At 44.6% G+C, this 15,858-nt stretch overlaps 1 long non-coding RNA gene across 1 annotated transcript; it reads left to right on the top strand.

Moving 5' to 3' along the window:
* The first annotated feature begins 8,302 nt into the window (after positions 1–8,302).
* LOC142052127 (uncharacterized) lies at positions 8,303–15,358 on the top strand. The gene is made up of 3 exons (XR_012658726.1): positions 8,303–8,388; positions 12,789–12,936; positions 15,116–15,358. It is a non-coding gene; the product is annotated as an uncharacterized LOC142052127 (long non-coding RNA).
* The last annotated feature ends 500 nt before the right edge of the window (positions 15,359–15,858 follow it).

Genomic DNA, 15,858 nt, shown 5'->3' with positions numbered 1-15,858 from the left:
GGATGTTTTCAGTCACTTGACAGCGTTCAGAGAACAGCAGCCCATGTGTCAATGGTAATTCACTGGTCTCTTGCTTGCTGGACCCTTCTATGTGTTCCTGTGGTTTGAACATGGACCTAATCATTAGGAAAATTTTCCAGTTTTTAACATCTTGTAGTCATACGTAGGTTATTCAGTGACATGGAGGGAAACATTAGTTCTTTAAGCAAGTTACCCTCAGTAACTTACCTGTTGCATATTTACTTGTAGCATTTCTTCCTCTTCGAGGTGGCTTAGCCAGCAAGCCGCAGTACCGTGAGAGAGACAGAACGGCAGCATGGTTGTGAAGAAGTTACAGTATGAGGAGGAAAAAATACCACTATCCAAGCTCAGACAAATTTTTAAAATTAGTTTTAGGTTTTAGAGGTCAGTATAGATAACATTTGAGAGAAATCTAGCTTGAAAGAAGACTTTTTAAAGTTACTGTTTGCTCTGAATTAATTTCTTGTTGTTTGTTTAGGGTGGTGACTCAGAACCAGTCAGAAGCAGCAGTGATGGTTTAGGCAATGGTCAAACAATCCAGATAGGGGGGTGGGGGGAAGTCTGTGTCCCTGCCAGTTTCCAATGTAGAGTTTAAAACCAGTAAGACAGTATAACTAAGACCAAGAAGGAAGTTAATGTAGATACCATATATTAAGGGTATAGACTGATCATATAAACTCTTTCTCTGCACAGTTTGTAATTTCTGAATCATCTGGAAGTTTCTTTTGGGATGTATTACACATAAATAACCCAGCTGTCCTCATCTGCCCTTCACCCTAGCCATATGTCCTCTTTGCTCTCCTCTTTCGTCAGGCTAGTTGCATAGTAAGAACTACGAACAAAGAGAAGTAAAGGAGCTGATCCACAAACTGCTCCGAAATCTGATGCAGATCCCTGGCGAGCAGCATGGTGGGATGATCTGTAACAGCAAAAATTAATTGCATCACTTAACGGTACTTGAGAGAGCTCCCACTTTCAAAGGCAGATCTGTCAGAATGGCGTTGTCTTGAAAGATAAGAGGAAGACCTTTTGCAGAGCTGCTGTGGCACAGGTGGGGCGCAGCTTCCTCTAAATCAGCATGAGGTTTATGGGTGAGACTTATGTCCCTTGCCTTCAGGTGTCTACAGTGCAGATGTCTGCACCTCTGCTAGCTTTCTGGATCCCTTACTTGCTGATGGAAGGGTGATGGGCAACTCTAGGGAGTGACTAGCCTACAGGAATATCTACAGGATGCCTTTTATCTGTACACTGCCCCTCCCTCCACTCTGACTGTGAAGGGATTTAAAACAACCAGCTAAATGTGGATGTTTGCATTGCTGCCAGGTGAGGTGAATCCCACCCTTGGGCCCATCAGCATTGCTAGAGGAGCACTGAGGTCAAGCATGGTGACCGCTTGACTGCTCCCCACCCTTGCTGCAGGTTGCGGCCACACTGCAGTGAGTACGGTATGTGTAGGAAAGGCTGAGCTTCAGCCAGCTCTAGGTAGTCCGGTTTGAGCTGGGCAGAGGAAAGCGTGAGTCCACGTTACATGCTGAACATGCATGTGATCCCTGTCGTGGGATATTCTGGAGCTTTGGCTGAGCAGAGACTCAGTGCCATGCTTAGCAGGTGGACCTGACTGTCCTCAGTGATCTTGCCTCAGGCTCTGGCCAGTGGGTCTTGGTCAAATTTCACTTTAGCTAGGTAAACAGGAAAACCTGGGTTGGTTTAAATGGAACTATGATTTCTCCTGTTAGAGCTCTCTGAGAATCTAATCTAGCAAAGTATTTAAGCATATGCATAAGGCTGTTGCTTTTGCACAAAGCCAGTCGAGTGTGTGCAGGCGGCTTGCTGAAATCGGTCAAATGAAGCACTGGTGGAAATGCTTTCCTGACAAAGAGGAATTCCTAATTTGAGGCATTTAGGAATTAAGTCATTGTAATAAAAAAACGCTACCATACGAGAAGGTAGCAGTGAAAGGAGGTAATACAGAATTGTCTGGACATGTTTATACAGGCTATATATTGTGTGTGGTTATTGTAGTTCTTCAGCAATATAAGCTAGCAATTAGCAATTAAATTCCCATTATGGGATCATGTTGGTAATTGAGATAAACTGTAAGTGTGTAACTGTTTTAAACCTTTCTTTTAACTAACCCAAATACTGTAGTACTTATATAATTTAGAGATAATATTCCCATTAGTAGAGTTTATGACTCAATAAACAGCTCCCACAAGTTCATAAAAGCCAAAATCGTAAACACCAGGACTATTAATGCAATAGAAATTCTGTGCCTCCCTCTTTTCTTGGTGGTCTAGATAGAGCAAAGGGAAATGCTATCTCAGAAAAACAAAACAAAACAAAACAAAACAAAAAAAACCAAAAACCCAACCAAAACATTTATTCTGGCTATATAAATATAAATGAATTGTCTTAAAACCCATCTGGAAATTTCCTCTCCTCCCCGTGTCCCAGGTGGTCTGGCAACAGTGATGCATTCTGCTTTCGTCTGCAGAGAAGAGCAAGAGCTCCCATTTGAAATCATTTACATGAAAGGGTTGCATGTAAGAGCACTGGTGGTATCCTCACCCTGCCTCTCCCTTCTGGAGAAATGGGAACAAAATCTTCTCTAGGGTTGTGTTTCAGTGTACTTTTCTATTATTACTATTATTTTTCTAAAGCAAAAGCCTCAACGAAGTGCCTGGACTTCACAGTTTTTGAACCTTTCTGCTGCTGGCATTTTTTCCCCATTTTGACAGCTAAATGAATTTTAGGGAAGAGTGTCTGCTTGCCTGGAGGTTAATACAAGGAGAGCTTTTGTAGACCAAGCCTCATTCCATTTGGAGCTGAGGCAAGTGATTAATTAAGGCACTTGTAACAAAAAATGAACCCTGTTTTTTGTCCAAAAGAGCTTTATTTCGCAGTGTGGTAGAGTGCCATTCTGCTTAGCAAACCATTGTGCAATGAACCACCTCTATCTGGTCACTTACTTTGCTGCCAAAGGACATTTCTTCCCGTGTTGTTAAAATCATATTTTTCCGTTCATAAAAATGCAGGAAGCTTTTGTCATCACCAGCCATCTGGGTTCAAATGGATGTGAAAAGCTGGAAGTCCACAACAGAGCCACTGCTCTTGTCCTCCCTCTCCCAGTAGGTAACTCACCCTGGGACGAAACACACAGTTTTCATTTGTTTTGCTGTTGCATCGTGTCTTCTGTTTTTGCCACTTTTGTGTAAGAGTTTGTTTCCGGAGTAAGCATCTCAAGTGGCTGTTGGGATCACCTCTACACTGCTGGAGTCCTGACCTTTTATGCCTACGAGGGAATTTGGCCTTTAGGACCCCAGGAAAGCTCGTTTTCACAAAAGGCAGAAAATCAGACATTTTGTTCTGTAGAAGAGTGGTAAGTAGTGAGCAAATATGCAAATAGGTCTCTCCTGGGCTTCGTGCCATTTGCATTTCACTGGCCTTCCCGGTTTATCCTGAAGTTTTAAGTTTCCATAACAATGGTATCAAACAGGGAGGCGCCCCCTCGGGAATGTGCCTGCCCACTTGCTCTCCCCCACATGTAACGCTCCCTCGCTCCCTCGGTAAAGCTTCGCGGTCTCGCAGCAGGTTCCGAGGTGCCCCTTTTGATGCCCTGTTGGCACCCACATAATGAAGACAACGCAAGACCCAAAGTAAATAAAATATTCGAATTAGGAAGACTCAGCATCTTAATGAAGCAAGTGTCTTTTTAGGAGGAAAACAATCACAAAGGACTTGAACTGTCACTGCTGAGGTCCCAACAGTTTCTCCATTGATTTCTGTGGGAACAGGGTTTGGCTTTACTTCCTGGTAAAGGGCAACTGCTTTGCTGCTTTCCTACCCTTGCACACCAAATCCTCAACTCATCTCAGGGTAGTCCACATGCTTCAGCTGCAGCAGCGAGGTCCTAGGACTGGGTCAGATCCTGGCAGATTCCAGCTCAAAATGCAGTATTGCAGATATGCAGGTATGGGGGTCTGTGAGAGATGCACTCGACTCCTTAACCGAACTAGCAGTAGTTTGGTACAGGCTCCAAAGGAGGTAAAGGCCTAAATTGTAACCAGGCCAAGAACATCCCTAATTCCAGTCTGTTCTTTGAGAATCCACAAAAGAGCCGAGTGACACAGTAAGCATTGATGCATGTGAGCTTGGAATACGCATCATGCCATTAACACATGAATAGCGGGTGGCTTTTCCAAGACTCATTTATCAAGAAGCAAAGAAAGTTGTGGGTACAAGGAGTCTCATGCATACCTTTCCCATCGCGTGTAACCTGACTATGAGCCAACCAGTTTATTCCATAAATATGACAGCCTAAGTGAGCCTTCTTTGAGCTCTCCCTGCTAAGCAGTCTGGCTCTATGGCGGTGATCTCCCCTTGTGTCGGGATGCCTGCCAAGATTGGTCCTCAAGGCAGAGAGACCTTTCACTAATGGCAGATCTTTGGTAAGCAACCGATGTCACACATAACTTTGATTTGTGTCTTGGTAACTTTGATTTTGCCTTGGTAACTTTTCCTCTGCCTTGGTAGTTTTGAATCATTGTTCAAATGATTGTGCAGTACAGTAATAAAGCGAACCTTGCTATCAAACTTTGTTAAGTCGCACTTTTACAACACTGTATTTCAATAAAACTGCTTTTGCTGATACCTTTGACAGTGGTTCTTTAAGAGATCTAAATTGCCCATTCGTGACAGGTCGTACCGCCTCCTTCCTGGCTGCACCATTAGTGGCTCTGGCTCCTGGCACCTGGTGGGATGGAGAGCCAGGAGGAGCCGTGCTCTGGCTCCTAGCAAAATGAGAGGCTGGAACAAAGCCTTGTGCAGACAGGGAAGACAGATGGTGACTCCAGTGCCAGCTCCAACCTGTGAGTAGGGAGGTTTTGCAAGTAATGTTAGCAAGACTGCACAGGGATGGGAAAAGGAGTAATTCCTAGGTATGAGATAACGTTCCTCCTGCCATGTAAGTATGTTGATGAGCAGGACAGGATCTGAGATTCTGCCTCACAGAAAAATGTCTGTAACATTGTCTGCTTGATCTACTACATCTCTATCATCCTGTGTCAACGGAGGGGATCGATGGAGTAACAGAGACATTTTCATAAGAAACTCTTGTAAGAAGAGAATTAATGACTTTTCATTATCTTAAAGTACACCTTAATCTAAGTATGTGGGTGGGCTGTTACATCAATTATAGGGAAGAAAATTGGACTTCTCGGCTTTGACTCCATTGTATGCAGCTATGAAATGTTCCAAAGCCTCCTGAGAGGTTCCTGGTCATTTAGAGGGAGTGAAAGCAGGCCCTTCCCTCAGGTAAGAAACTTGCCATTTGAAGTCTCAGGTGACTGTGGGTCTCATGGGATGCCCAAGTCCCTGCGTGTAGCTCGGGAGGCAATGGGGGGCTGTTGTCCCAAAGCAGGCCCAGCAACTGCAGGATTGTCTCATCACCAAGGAGAGGTTTCAGCTTTCTGAGTGTCCTTTTACCTCCTGGGTTGCTCCACTCATCAAACCTACCACTTTCCATAGGTAAGACGCAACGCTCCCTTTCTTGTGGTCAGGGCAGTTGCATAGTCTTCCTCCTGCTTCATCAGCTGAGGCTTTCAGGAACTTCAAGACTGTTTAGCCCTGCCCTGCAAAGCCCGTGGCTGAGATTTTCCTACTGATGGCATGTGGAGAGCTGTAGAAAGAATGAATGGTGTGAGTATTAGTACCCAACAACCAGGATGAAGAGCCGCACAACTAATGCGCGGATGTTGATGAACGCTTCCCTCCCCTCACACTCTTTCTGTAAAAATGTCCCATTGTTGGCATTTGAAGCGCCTCTGCCTCAGCAATGCAGAAGGCTTCTCATATTGCACGAGGTAAACCATAAATCATAGTGCGAGATGCAATATTTGGATTTAATATTGCTAATTAAACCATGTTCGTGATGCTGAGCACGCATCAACTAAGGAAAGCAATTGATTAGTCATCTCTGGGGAGCATTTTCAGAGTGTTTTCAGGCCCAGAAGGTGGAACCCAAGTTTATGGAACAGGACGTTTCCAGCACAGGTGAGTGCAAATCGTTCTCGGGGTGATGCGGTATAATGGTGCATTTATCTCAGGAGTACATCTAATACATAATGTACCAGTGCAAATAGATTTTACAGTATGATGTCATAGCAGCCTTTCATCTGTGTGCCTAAATATTCAAACCAGAATAGCATCCTTGAGGGAAATGGTTACTGTCCTTCTGGAAGATAATAACGCAGGATTCAGCATAGAAAGTTGGCCTCATGCTGTAGGCTGAACCACATCAGTTAAAACAATGGTGGTAATGTAAACAAAGGATAGGATATTAGGATAATGATGGGACTGTTGCCTCTTCCCTCCCCCTGTTTGCATCGCTCACTGTATCTGCTCTGGGTAATAGGGTGGAGAGAAAACACAGACCTCTGAGTCTGCCAGGAAAGAAAGGGTGGGTTGCACCAGGGCATGTTGTTTCCAAGAGTCAGGTCATTTTAGGAAGGATGGGCAAGAAGGACTGGAAAGACTTGCTGTACAAAGATGATTACAGTTAGGTGAGTAAGCCTTGCTTTGCCCACTGGGAACTCATGGCTTTTGTTTCAAGAAAGCCAATGTGTGTCAGATGGCTGAAGGTGGCTTGTTAAACAGCATATGCTCAAAGCACACTACTGTTGTTGTGAAAAAGATCAGGGATGGAAGGAGAAAGAGATAATCAACATTTATTTTCTTTTAAGAGTACTGAAATTAAGCTTTTTTATTTTCAGGGCCAGGTCCTGAGGCTGCTACACTCTCTGAATCTCTGTTCATGGCTGTTGCTGTCCTTACCCGGAGCGGTCTTCCGCATAAGGTGAAAGCCAGCATTACGAGTTGGGTACTGGCCGGTGTGACCAAGGCAGGCTGTGTCTCTGCCAGGCTGCACTTGCCATTTAAGTGACCAAGATTTCAATCTGTATTTTTTTCAATTCAAAGTGTGATGCTGTAATGTTGGACTGGTGGGAACACTGCTGCATGCAGTTGCTAGGGAAACATCTTCAAGTTCATTTTCCTTTGAGTTTTGTCATTCAACACACAGCGTGGCCATAATTGTTCTTTTAAAAGTGGGACGTGTGAGCCATGAAGGGGTGCCAGTCACTGATGTAAGAGCTGGCATTGACCAAATGCTCTGATGTGAATCTCACCAATGGTCTTAGGGTCAGCAGAGAGGTTTCTGCAGGTGCTGGAGGGGGGTGGGAAGCAAAGCAGCATCCACACGGATTTGAATAATGTGTCGAGAAACCCCTTCAATTATAGCTGCAGCAATGACTCATGTTCAAGCTTCTATGCTTGAGATGTTTTGCTAGACTTTGTATTTATATTTGAGTAGCCTTTTCTTCTGGCAGTGATGCTGGTTGTTTTGTAAATGAGTCTGTTAGCAGTGTATTGGTAGGCTCTGTAATGAAAGAAAATACGGCAGGAATTATTGACACAATACTCGAAACTGATCAGAAAATTCCCCTCTAAAGAGGAAGTGAAAAGGCAAGCCTGCTTCTATTATTCAACCTGGAACGTCATTAAAATCATCCCTCATCATCGTGCCACAGAGGCAGTGCTGGAAGTTGTAAACACCAACCTTTGTGGAAGAAGAGGCCTTTCGAAATAGGTGTGTCTCCCAACCATCTGTATGTCTAAAGTCTCCCTTGAAGAGATAGTTAGGCACAAAATCACTCACCCCTCTGTAGGGACTGAGCTGGGGACTAATTTTCTAACGGACAGTTCTAGGAATTGCTCTGTAAGCAGAGGCAAAGCAGGTATTTTGGAAAAGCAGTTGCAGTTTTGTCATCATCTCCCTGTAATGCCTGTATGTCAGCAAAGTTGTGCGTGGAGCCTCATCTCGTTGCACAGAGGCAGGACCTGGCTTGAGATCCAGAGATATCGCCCTTGAAGTAGATCAGACAAAGGTTGGGAAGGAAGGGGCCCCGAGAAGTGAGATGAAGTGGCACATCCAAGATCAGCATGGCAGACCTGAGGCAAAATCCTGGCCCTGAGAACCCCTAAATTTCACCTTCTCCAGCAAGCTTCATCTTTCCTTTTTTCTTTTTGGGTCTACAGCTCAGATACAGCATCACACAGAGAGGAGGACACAAGGGAGGTCCCCACAGTCCCCACGGCCATGCAGGATAGTGACCCCCTCGGGGCCACGAGCCGCTCCCGGCAGGCTTGACCACTTCTCCTGCTCCTGTTCTCTCTCTCCTTCACAGCCATGGGCTGCCAAGCACAAGGAGGCTTTTTTTGGAGTGAGAGGGGATCCTGGGCATCGGGAGGGAAGAAGAATGATCCCGTACCAGCTCTCTCATCCCCGCCCCCAGCTTTGACGAAAGCTGGGTCAGTGTTGTTTTTGTTTCTGTTTCTTTCTCCCCTGCCAAAGAAATCACTGTGACTAACTGCTCATCATACGCATCCGACAGTGTTTCTGGGATCAGGTCCTTCTCATGAAAACAAAAATAATCCCTCTTGCCTCCTCCCAGCTATCCTGTAACATACATAAGTATTCAAGAAAGCCAGGAATGTATTTTAATTCAGATCATTATTAATAAGTTCGGGAGCTATGAGTTTTCCCCTCTTCATTCAAAATGAATTATGTTTTGGAGAAAAATATATCCATCTTACACAGTTTTAATCCAAAGGGACACCTCTTAATTAAATTAACCAGTGAAAAGGAAATACTTCTAATAAGGGTGCAAGATAAATATTTGTACCGTGCACATTCTAATTTATCACAGCCTTAAAAGAGTCCATAAGTTTTGTTTTTCTTCACTGAAATGTGACGCATTCAGATATCATCCTCATTTATAAATTAGTGTATGCCACATGGGATACCCCCCTCTGGGTTAAGGGTATTGGCCTGTGAGTGATATACTGCAGCTGAGAGAGCTGCGAAGTGAAGATGAGTAGTCCTGAAATGCAAGCCCTGAATTTAACATTACCCAGAGGCAAACGCAGCCCTGAGCTGACTCAAGGGTGGAGGCAGAGGCTGCACAGCCCTGATGTATTATCGTGTGGGAATGCACAGTGCGGCGTTGCTGCTAATTTTGAGGGAGAGAGGTGAAAGTGCCCACACTCCCTCCATTAATCTGCATTTGTTTACCTAGGTGGTACCGTGATGGCACCCACTGAAGCCCTTCCTGGGTAGGCAAAATATTTAAGCAGGAGGAGCGTGTTTTTAAAGCACCTGATAGGTTTCATTAATTTCATAGACAGTGCTTTCGTATGTGTAGTTATGTTCATGATTAAATACTTGATGCCTTCACTGCTGTAGGTAACTTCTACCTCTTTGGGGTTTATTTAGCGTTTTTTGAAATAAAACACAATTCCTGTACACATACCTTTTTTTACGCATTTACCTTCTCTAGCGTCTGCATGATGCATTATGCACGCACACGCACGTGCGTGCACTCAGGTGTATGAGAGGCAGACGGGTCAAATATAGACTTGCATATTTTTACCCTATGTTATACATTTGGCTACATTTTTAAAGTATGCGGATTTCTACTTTGTAAAACTGGGGGTAATCACGCTGAAGGAAAATATGCTAAACTGTCAAAAAATGCGCACAATTATTCCAGGAAATTGGACCAGCACAGGGAAAGCTCTGATTTAGAAGAGAATGGAACAGACTGTTGCAGTTGAAAGGGACCCACGATGACCAGCTCGTCCAACCGCCTGACCACTTCAGGGCTGACCAAAAGTTAAAGTATGTTGTTAAGGGCATTGTCCAAATGCCTCTTAAGCACTGGCAGGCTTGGGGCATCGACCACAGTACCAATATAGCTGAAATCATAGAGCCAACATAATGGTAGTGCATTCCCCAGTGTAGGAGGGCTCTATTTAACTGTGAACTCAGATCGCAGCATTAATTGCAGATGCCAAACTATATGACAATTTCTGGATGTTCAGTTGATGCCATGTATAATGTTTGACCCAGGAGAGAATATAGGAGCAAAATTGTGAATGCAAAACTGGAGTTTATGGGGGAAGAAGTTGCCAGTGCATTTTGCAGTGCAAAAACTAAATCAACACTGTTCAAGGAACAGGGGCAACTTTCCAAATATTTTAATTGTGGGTGTACTTTGGCCCAGTTTGTAGAAGAAGTTACGCTTTTAACAGGGAAACTAGCACTTATCTGAACTTGTCTACAGGGAATATTTGTTGCCCTTCTAAGTGATAGTAAAAACCTCACATTTGAACCTTTTATTCCAGATATATTAATGATAGCTAGAAATAATTCAAGAATGAACTCGAGAACTGCAAACTAATGTCCTGGCCTTCTATACCAGGCAAGGTATTGAAAATTATATCACAGATGAGAATTGATACACATGGGTGGATCCCATGTGTGTGAGAGAGACGGTGAAAGGAAAGAAATGTTGCTTCTGTGGGGGGAGTCAGGCTTCGCAAATCTGTTGGCAGTCTTTGCACACGTCGGTAAGTGACTAAGCAAGGCATCACCAATAAAGCGTATCAAGCTTTCCAAAAATGGTGCTTTGCCCTGGGCATATTGGAAAGCCAAGCTGTGGAGGGAAAAAGGCCCAAGTCCTCTTGCGGAGCTACTCTAGCCTAGGAAACAGTGTAGACATATGTGGTATACTCCAATGTATTAATCAGAGATCTGGAAGAGGGGATAAATAGTGGGTTAACCACATTTGCGGATGATGCAGAACTCTTCAGAAGAGCCAAGAGCAAAGAGTTGCAGGAGGATTGCACTCTGCTGAGTGGCTGGGATATAAAATGTCAGGAGAAAGCCAGTGCAAAGTAATGAAATAGAGGGAAAGCAACAAAATGACCACTGCTTATCCAGCAGTTGGCTCTCGGCAAGCTGCTGCTGTTTAGAAAGAAGTTTGGAATAAAGATGGAAAATTCTCTGATGGCATTGTCTGCTTCTCAGCAATGGAGGAAAACAAAAAGGCAAATTAAGTACTAGATACTACCAGGAAAGGAAGTTGTTGCCTGAATCCTAAGTCCAAGCCATGCGATGATTCCGCCCCCCTAAAATGGATACAGGAGAGCCAGAGGTACAGAGAGAAGAAAAACAAGAATGAGGAGGGATATGACCAAGCTTGCATGAGAGGAGTGATGAAACAGCTTATGAAAAAGGGCCTATTCAGGGAAGGAGCCTATTCAGTGTTTCTCATAATGTAAGAACTAAGAGTCTTCCAAGGACATTATCAGGTTTAAAAAGAGGGCAGCAAATTATTGATTTCACACGCAGCATAGCTGCCTCGTGCCTGTGTCTTTGCCACAGGAAGCTGCGAAGGCCAAGAGGGTAGAGGGGCTCAAAAGGGAATTTAGGCAAATTCAGAGAGGGCTGGGCTGCTGGAAACTGTGAAATGCAACAGCCCAGCTGCAGCTCCAGCTGAGGAAGCAGCGGGGACACCAGGAAGGGCCCCCGGGCACCAGTCCTGTTTGCTCTGTGCTTTGCTCTGAGCATCTGCTACTGGCTGCCCTCGGAGGCAGGATACGGGGTTGGACCAACCCGTGGTCTGACCTTGCAGAGCAGTTCTTATGTTCCTGTCTCACAAGGAAATACAGATGTGCTGTGCTGACATCTAAATAAAATAAAATAATCTAACTCCAAATAAACTGAATGTTCTCCCTGAACTAAAAAAAAAAAACACCACTGCAAAACAACAATAAAAACCCCAAAATAAAACCAAGATAATGTTTATACTGGGAAATGTGCATTTCTTTTTTCTTCCTGGATAATTCAAAAACAGCTGTAGGGGTTTTACTCAGACTCCCCCACTCCAAAGTTCACTTTTAAGTTGAGACAAATGTTTTCAGTGCCAAAGACGACATCTGAAGAAGGCTGTAAATGAGAGAAAACAGAGTTAAGATGCAAACTGTGTTTTGCTGCAACCTTAACCAGTAATCTCACAATTTACAGTAATTTTGCTAACATTTGCTTATCTTCAAGGAGAGAATGGCTCTGGTTTAGCAGAAGCTGTGTTTTACCAGGAGGATAAACAATGGTCTTACTGACTAATCAGGATTTCCCAATGTTGTCTCATGAAGATTTCAGGAAAAATCTTCTCAGAATAATGCTCTTGATACTAGGGCTGAGGGATGTGAAAGAGCATTAGACTTGATAGTGCTTAGCAGCTGCTGGGACAGGCCCCGTGCATGTCACAGAACCTAAGGAAATCTGGAATTAATCTTGGTGGCAGGCACAGCAGGGGATTTTGCCTTCAGTAAAGACAGGATTGCCCAACACTTCCCATTACAAGCTCTTGCTTATGCTTTCTCATAACATGACAAGCTTTAGCTTTTTCTCTAGAATTATGCGCATTGGACATCTTTCCCTAGCTTACAAGTTTGGGAAAATGTCAATGCAAATGGAAACTTCTGAGGAAGAGGAGAGAGCAGAGACAGAAGTGAGGCTTACAAGCCACCTGCCAGCTCGTTCCCAGAAAGGTTGCTAAGTCCCTATGGAGGTGCATCAAAGACTTGAAACCTGGCAAAGGAGCTGGTGTCAAGAAAGTGTGTTTTCTTGCTGTCCCCACAAAAACTAGCTCTCAGTTAGTTATGTGATCCTCTAAAGTCCCATTTTTACATCCTTAGAGATGAGCAGACAGGCAGCTAACGTGTCAGCAGTACTGGGAACGATCCTATCCCGTTACGCAATTCCTGTTTGGTGGGCACCATCCTAGAGATGCAGAATTACCCTGAACAATGTTTTGGGGGGTAGGAAGAATCATGCAGTCTCAGTTTGGCTCTTCCCCTTGCAGGTAACTAGAAGCTGATTTTATAAGAGCACCAGAGGCCCTGCTGCATTAGGGAGTGCTGGAACTGAGTGTGCAACCTTGGCAAGGCTGGACTTCGAGAAGAAGGTGCCATAATATCAAGGAGAAGTCCCAGCCCCCTCCCATCTTCCAGGTGCGGTCAACTTGGTGCTCCAGTGGTAATGTCAGAGGCAAGACTCTGTGTTAGCAGCCACAGTTCTTCCCCTCTGGAAGGGAGATGAGAAATGACCAAGGGTGATAAGTACCAAAAAGCTGTTGACATGCATTCAGGACTCTGGGAAGGAACGTAGGAAATTTGTGTTTCCTGTTCTGCCAGAGGCACATTTGATGAAACTACCATAATATATATGTTTGAATGAAGGGTCATTATATGTTAAATTAACTGTATTGCAAGAGCATTAAAGAAAACAAGAACAGGAGAAACTCTTCAATCCATGAGAGGATTTGTGTGATGCCTCAGAAAAATAGCTCTTCTTGTTAGCAGGAGGCCTATCATTCTTGCGGGGTCATTGGAAGAGACCCAGGGCCTTTTGCACTCTGCATGTGCAGCGTAAAATAGCTTTCCATTTGCTTGATCTTTTTCATTATATTATACAACCTTGAGGAAAGAAAAGCAAGCATCGAATTTGTGATTTATGGCTTGATATTTACTTGCTGTATCCGGGTGCGAGACCTAGTCCAAGAAACAAAAAGAGACTGTGAGCCCAGAACAAAAGCTACATGCTTAAGGACTAAATGTATTTTTCTTGGAGCGCTGTCACCACTAGCTCTGCTTGGAAAGCCGACCGCCTGCTCACCCTGCGAGGGCTTCCAAGCTCATGTGCTTCCATGTTGAAGTCTCTCTCTCTCTGTGCTCTTTGCACTTGGCTCAGTGGACCTTAACCCCCATCTTCACTACTCCTTGTGGAGGAGATTCCTGCACCCCATGGCTGGGCTGAGAAAACCCCTTTTTAATAAATTAACACAGTATGATGGGATGCGGGAGCATCTGGTGCTCCCAGTTCTGATTTATTTCTGCAGCAACACACAAAACATCGAGTGATAAATTATTGAAAGTCGATGGGCCCTTAGAGAATAGGGCCATGATGAATAGTGAGCAGTTGGCATCCCACATAACCGTGAGTCCCGGAGGGCTACCTAGGCAGACGGTAAGGGGAAAGAAAAGTCCAAAGCCTTTGAAGGATACAGCTGTTTGGAATGTCTTCCTTTCAATGGGAGATTATTTTGGTTTTTAACGCCTTATTTCAGCGATGGGAAATGGGATTAGGAGTCGCTGGGAACAAATAGTAACCACTAAACTCACTTTCACCTGCAGCCTGTTCTGATATAGGGTGACAATGAAGCTGAATATCGATTTACCCTAAATAAATTTTTCATTAAGGACACCAGGGGCTCCCTTAAAAGAAGCTGCAGATACCAGAGCTGTCTTTTGCAACTTCCAAGGCAGGGAAATTCAGTCTGTGCCTCACCAGTAAAGAAACCACAATGTGTTTGTTTGGTATGGAAATCAGAATCATTCTGGAGTCAGTATTTAAAGACATCAGAACAAAGGCCAGATAGTGTAAACACTTCCTGATTGCCCTGGCTGTGTAGGATTTTCACAAGGAGCAGTGGAGAAACCACTGAGAAATACCTTTCCTTAATCATCCCGGAGCTTGTGCTCATGGGGAAAAAATGTCCAGGCAAGGGGATGTGGTGACCGGGATCGCTGCAGGGGGCTGCTGGCTGGGGCTGCGGGGCGGCACTGGGGCAAGCAATCACCCTCTGTGCCTCCGTCCTGTAACATGGGAGCTGGGTACAGAAAACGCACTGTCAGTCATGAAAGACCACTTACAGAAGGTTTGCTGTACATCAGATTGTTACAGTGGCCTTTTCCAAGCCTGGTCGTACCGTGAGCTTTACTATGTCCTCTGAAGCAAAACATGCCCATATATTGTATACATGGGTGTGAGAGTTAAAATGAGCCCTGTGCCCAGATGTGAAAAACTGGGGCCAGGATGAGAGCAAGAGAGGGTAGTGCTCTGGGCCCTGACCACCTCAGCCTCACTCCAGCTTTTCCTGCTGGGTTTCCTTTCAGGAGGGCATGCAAGTAGCCGTGCATGGCCATCGAGAGGATGCTTGCGTAAGCACTTTGAAAATCTTGAATGGGTGCTTCAGGCTGTCATGCTTTTTGGATGATACGACTATTTATCAGTATTACAGCTGGCAGTCAGGGTATATCCCACAGCCTTATTTAGGAGCACTCGCGGTTGCAAAGACTGTATCTGGCAGCTAGCGGTAACTTCACTTTGGCTCCAAAATTTTCATTTCAGTTGCCATAGAAGCCATCAAAAGCTACATCTTCCTGTCCACTTCTGCTTCAGACAGCTCTGCTTTCAGATACATGAGTTTGGGGGCGATGTTCACATGCATATCTACCTCAATGAGAAAAAAGTCAGTACAACACTTTCATGTTTGTTTTCTCTTGTCTGCCTCTTGTGTTCTTTTCTCTGCCTCCATCTTCTACTGTAGTAGGTATTTGTATTTATTAGTTACTATTTAGTAACTGGGGAATTCCTTACTGGTAGTGTTTTTTCTGCTTTGTTTTTGGCTGAACTGCATGTTTTGGAAGTCTCTAAAAACGGCTAGTTAGATGATTCTCATAAACTGCTCTTAGTTACTCTAAACAGAAAGGCAGAAAACACCAAAACACCAGTGTAATTTATAATCGCTCTTTGGAAACCTCTGTGTGGGTTTTTATTGTAACTGTGAGCTGCTCAATGGGCCAGTTGAGTTGTTTGTTTTAAAACATCGTGGGCAGTTGCAAAACTGCAGGTGTGGAGCAGGATGGGCGCCCGCAGGGTGAAGGGGGTGCGGGAGGAGTCGGTCACGTATACCACGTGTACATCAGCGACAGCTCTGGCTTTCCCTGCCCAGCGCAGGCTGCGACGGCATGTCGGCCGATGAAAGCTAACTTGGACTGTGCTGACCTGGGAGTCACTGGGTACGGTGTGGTGTCTGGAGTAGAAGAACTTATGTACTTCTCTGGAGAGCTTTACAGCCCAGGCTGGTCTTT

The sequence above is a fragment of the Phalacrocorax aristotelis genome, chromosome 1, assembly GCF_949628215.1.
Source record: "Phalacrocorax aristotelis chromosome 1, bGulAri2.1, whole genome shotgun sequence".
Taxonomy (NCBI): domain Eukaryota; kingdom Metazoa; phylum Chordata; class Aves; order Suliformes; family Phalacrocoracidae; genus Phalacrocorax; species Phalacrocorax aristotelis.
This window is presented reverse-complemented; position numbering and strand designations above follow the sequence as displayed.